Source organism: Nicotiana attenuata, chromosome 6, assembly GCF_001879085.1.
Source record: "Nicotiana attenuata strain UT chromosome 6, NIATTr2, whole genome shotgun sequence".
NCBI classification, from domain to species: Eukaryota; Viridiplantae; Streptophyta; class Magnoliopsida; order Solanales; family Solanaceae; genus Nicotiana; species Nicotiana attenuata.
The window spans coordinates 76,852,888-76,858,666 of NC_031994.1; positions in this window are offsets into that span (position 1 = coordinate 76,852,888).

Sequence of the window (5,779 nt, forward strand, 5' to 3'; positions counted from 1 at the left end):
GAGCCCACCTGAAGAACGAAGGGAAGCAGCAATTTAAGTGTTGGTAATCAGGAACCCACCTGGAGAACGAAGGGAATCAGTTCAAGTGTTGGTAATCAGGAGCCCGCCTGGAGAACGAAGGGAAGCCGCAACTTAAGTGTTGGTAATCAGGAGCCCGCCTGGAGAACGAAGGGAAGCAGTCAAGTTAAGTGTTGGTAATCAGGAGCCCACCTGGAAAACGAAGGGAAGCAATTTAAGTGTTGGTAATCAGGAGCCCACCTGGAGAACGAAGGGAAGTAGCAATTCAAGTGTTGGTAATCAGGAGCCCACCTAGAGAACAAAGGGAAGCAGTTTAAGTGTTGGTAATCATGAGCCCACCTGAAGAACGAAGGGAAGAAACAATTTAAGTGTTGGTAATCAGGAACCCACCTGGAGAACGAAGGGAAGCAGTTCAAGTGTTGGTAATCAAGAGCCCGCCTGGAGAACGAAGGGAAGCAGCAACTTAAGTGTTGGTAATCAGGAGCCCACCTGGAGAACGAAGGGAAGCAGTCAAGTTAAGTGTTGGTAATCAGTAGCCCACCTGGAGAACGAAGGGAAGCAATTTAAGTGTTGGTAATCAGGAGCCCACCTGGAGAACGAAGGGAAGTAGCAATTCAAGTGTTGGTAATCAGGAGCCCACCTGGAGAACAAAGGGAAGCAATTTAAGTGTTGGTAANGGGATTGTAACTTGGTCCGTCCCGCTTAATAAAATTACTACCTAATTGATTGTAGATTTGTAATATCCTTATAAAAATAGATTAATTGTCATAATTGGGCTTCGTGCCAACTACTTGAATCCTTCAGGGATTGTTTTTACTGGTTTCTTACCATACTTATAGATATTGAACTCAGTCCTGGTATTTAATACTGTTTTGTAAACTCAGCCATTTTTCTCAAAGTAGAAACTAAATTAATATTTTTAATGAAGTTTGGGCTGAATATTTTTATACTATTGTGCCGAGAGGCTTATGTGATTTTGGACTGAGTATGGGATCGGGCTGCACGCCGCAGCGGTATGATATTGATATTGATATGAGGCCGAGGGCCTGGTTGATGCCACGATATGGATTATTATTGCGCTTGGGCCGTAAAGGGCCTCTCCCAGAGTCGTGCACACCCCCAGTGAGCGTCGTACGACGATAAAGTAAATGGAGCGGGCTGCACGCCGCAGCGGGTACTGGAGAGTACCGGTTTATGTGTTGCATTGCATATTTAATTGTTATTTATTCTTAATCTGTTGTGATATTACTATAATTGTCTTCACTGTTTTACTGTATTATGCTATAGGTTCATGTTGCTGTATTTATAGCTTTACTTTGTGCCTATTTAGGATTTCTTATTCTCATAGTGTATTTATATTTATTACTTTCTGGGTTGGAAGTACTCACATTACTCCCTGCACCTTGTGTGCAGATTTAGGCGCACCCACTGAGGCTGAGTGAGATTTCTCTGCCTAGCATCACATTCGGGAGATTCAAGGTAGCTGCAAATTGACGTTCGCAGTCCTGATCTTCCTTCTATCTTATTTATTTGTTTCCGCATTTCTAGAGAACAATATGTAGTAGGTTAATACTCATGCATTAGAGGCTCAGACTTGTGACACCAGATTCTATGGGCTGAGTAGTATTTTATATTTTGGGCTTTCCGAATGTTAGAATTTATTTTAGGATTTCCGCATTTAACTTGGTATTTTAGTTGTAAAAATTTACTTATCCACTGTGATTAATCGGTTAAGGTTGTCTAAATGGTCGGGCTTGCCTAGCAGTGTGTTGGGCGGCATCACGACCGGGGTTGGGTCATGACAACTTCTCTGTTATCTTTGTTGATACATTCGGATGAACACCGTAGGTCCATAATGAAGATTCTGAACGAGGCACATGTTCCTGACAAGATCACAGTGAATCAATTGGAAAAGATTGTTAACAGGATCTTTGAAGCAAATAGGACCACTTTTGCAGACAAAGAGCTTCCTATAAAGGGCACGGAACACAATCGAGCTCTTTATATCACGGTGAAATGCGAAAATTATTTTGTCACAAGGGTGTCGGTTGATAATGGCTCCAGTGCAAACATTTTCCCTCTTTCCACTTTGCACAAGTTGAAGATTGATATTGAAAGGGTCCATAAGAATAGTATATGTGTCCGAGGTTTTGACGGTTGAGGAAAAGATTCGGTTGGTGATATAGTGCTTGAATTGACAATAGGGCCGGTTGAATTCACCATGGAGTTCCAGGTATTGGATGTGTCCGTCTCTTGCAATTTGTTGTTGGGTCGGCCCTGGATACATGCTGCCAAAGCAGTCCCGTCCTCTTTGCACCAGATGGTCAAGTTTGAGTGGGACAGACAGGAGATTGTCGTGCATGGTGATCAGAGCTCGATTGCATACAATGATGCCTCCGCCCCTTTCATTGAAGTCGAAGATGATCAAGGGCCTTGGGTATACCAGGTTTCTGAAACAGTGTCAGTTGAGAAGGTTCCAGAAGGGAAATGTATTCCAACTCCAAAGTTAGACTCCGCATCTGTCATGGTGGCATTGGAAATGCTGAAGAATGGCTTTGTGCCAGGCAAAGGCTTGGGCGCTTCTTTACAAGGTATCGTGCAGCCAGTGTCTCTGCCTAAAAACTTGGATACATTTGGTCTTGGATTAAAACCCACAGCGGCAGACGTGAAAAGAGCCAGAAGGTTGAAACAGAAGGCGTGGGCACTTCCAAAGTCTATCCCGCATCTCTCCAAGTCATTTGTCAAGCCCGGTGCCGTGAAACACCCAGTGACAAAAGTTCCAAATCCCGTGGTTGATGTTGATGAATAGTTAATTGAAAGGTTTCAGAGATGGTTTGATGATGTGAACATGGTGGAAATTGGAGAAGGTTCCAGCAAAGCGGATGTGCAGTTTGTCGGGCAGAAAGTAAAGCTTAACAATTGGAGGGCTACTCCTTTCCCTACTCGGAGGGAGTTTTGGTAGTTTGCTTTGTTTTCCTTTCTATCTGGGTCATTCCAGGGTTGTGACCCAGATTTTTACTTTTCTCTTGTTTGATGTACAAACCTTGTTATCATTTATTTTCAATAAAATGCAATTTCCCTTTTCCATCACTCCTGATAGTTTTTATTTTTGTTTTCTTTTTTGTACAGTTCTTTTTATGCTGGTTTCAATGACATGACATGCATGAGGAATCTTCGGCCAAGTTTTAAAAGCCAATCTAATTCTGAGATAATAATCCAAAAAATAGAGTGTGATGATGAAGCACAGATTGATGATGATGAGTGGGTCAAAACCCGATTGGAGCAATTAAGTCTGATTGATGAGAAAAGACAGGCGGCAGTATGTCACGGCCAATTGTATCAGCAGAGAATGGCAAGAGCATATAACAAGAAGGTGCGTCCACGGAAGTTTGAAGTGGGTCAGCAAGTATTAAAACGTATCCTTTCCACATCAGGTTGAAGCAAAAGGCAAGTTCGCCCCAAATTGGCAAGGGCCGTTCATCGTAACGAGAGTGTTGTCCAATGGTGCTTTGTATTTAACAGATATAGAAGGCAAATGAGTAGATATGGCTATCAATTCTGATGCAGTCAAAAGATACTATGTATGATTTCTTTTGTTAAATTGTGTTTGTTTGTACTTGGAATGTTTTGAAGATTAGAATGACGAAGGCATTTTGTTCTGCTATCTAAACACTTTACCCTTTGTTACCCCTTTTGAGCCTTATTTATTTCCTTTCATACCCCTCTTTTGGAATCAGTAGCAAAGTTCAGAAACGCAAGCGCAAAAGATAAGTAAAGGGAAAGAGAGAAAAGGAAAAAGAATGAAAGAAAAAGTAAAAAAAAAAGAATGAAAATGAAAAAAAAAGAAAAAGAAAAGAAGAGAAGAAAAGAAAAGGAAAAAAAAAGAGGGGAATATCACAACAACAAAGTAATTCCTATGTCATGAACTACGTTCGACCTGATTCCTTTAAAGGATACGTAGGCAGCCTCACGGTTCGGTCCCATCAAAATAAAAATCCAAAAGTCCCCAATCAAAGAAACTGGGGCAGAAGTTGAGGTTGTTATAAGAAATCTGATTCCGAAAGTTGTAATCTTGAACCCATTTGAGTTATTTTGAGCCTTTTGATACCCTTTATTTCTAACCCCATCCAAAAGCCCACATTACGGTCCAAAGAAAGACCTTCCGATCAGTCTTCGAGAGATGCCAAGTCGAGCAAGTTCATATCAGGGGCAACACTCCGGTCCAAACAAGAAAAATGGAAATGAGAGAGTCTTATTGGTGAAAACGCTCACGGGCACCGTAAGGCGATAGAAAGCTGAGAGAAATCAAAATGAGAGAGTCTTATTGGTGAAAACCTTCACGGGCACCTTAAGGCAAAAGTGAGTTGAGGAAATCATAAATGAGAGAGGTTTGTTGGTGAAAACCTTTCGGGGCACCGCAAGCCGAACAAGGACAAGGTTTGGTGAAGAAATTGGGATTTGAAGGTCTCGGGGCGTAAAGTACGACAACTGAAAGTTGATTGGTTGGACAGACTGGGCCGATTAATCCGAAATGCATGTCATGATCATTGGTGCTAGCTGTTCCACTCAGATAAGTCTCTTTTCTTTTTCCCTTTCAGACAGTCCTCCAGTTTTGGACTTTTCTTATCCTTAACTCTCAAAGTCATTGCATTTCATTTCTTTTAGGTTTATTTCTCTAAAATGTTTCCAATGTCTGTTCTGTTTAAGCAAATAAGAAAGGATTTCAAAGCTCACTACCAACTTCCAAAGTTGCACAAAGCATAGGGCGGCCAAGGCATTGCTAGAGATAGTATGATGTGAAACGGGATATAAAGGGTCAGCAAAAGTTCCATCGGTGAAATGGTTTAGTAATTTCGTGAGAGATGCAGAGGTACGGATAAATGGGTCAGAGATGCAACTCAACAGTTTGGGTATAGAACACTCGGGTCATCCAAGGTCATGTAGGTGGAAGTCAGTCAGAAAGTCAGGCGGTTCTTGGTCAGTTCGGGGAAACCAATCAAAACAAAGCACGGCAGCGGAGAGGCCACCTTCAGCAAGAATGCCACAAACTAACCACCACATTTTAAACTGACAAGATTTTTCTTTGATTTGAAACAGGGGCAGAAATTTCGTTTGTTTCGGAGAAACCCTCCGTAAGGAAAAAGCAAGTACCAGACAGGTTTGACCGTAAATTCTCAGGACCCTCCTGGATAATGGGACTTAGTTAAAATTCAATACAATCATAAATAACAAGATCCAGCATAAGTCTTACCCCAAAGAAATGTAAGTTGGTTTTGAAGTTTTCATCCTTAGGATAAGATTCAATTCGAAATTTCCAGGACCCTCCTGAATAATGGGACCTAGCTTTAAGAATTCCATTAGATAACAAGACTTAGCGTAAGTTCTGCTGTAAGGAAGTATAATTTAGCTTTAAAGATTGTCACGCTTAAGATAAGACTTATTTTTTCAAGACCCTCCTGGATAATGGGATGTAGTTTTAAGACTTTCTTAAATAACAAGATTTAGCGAAAGTCACACCTTTAGAAGATATAATATAGCTTTAAAACTGTCATTGGGATCTAGCTTTCAAATTCTTAGTGATATTTGGTAACATGATTCAGTTAACACTCACAGATGTGCCCAGCTACCAAACTGGGGCAGAAAATTTTCTTTGTTTTGTCTATTTTGTTGAAATCAGGAACCCACCTGGAGAGCAAGAGAGAACAACACCAGTTTTAAGGATAAGCAACAGGTCAAGCGTCGGTAATCAGGAGCCCACCTG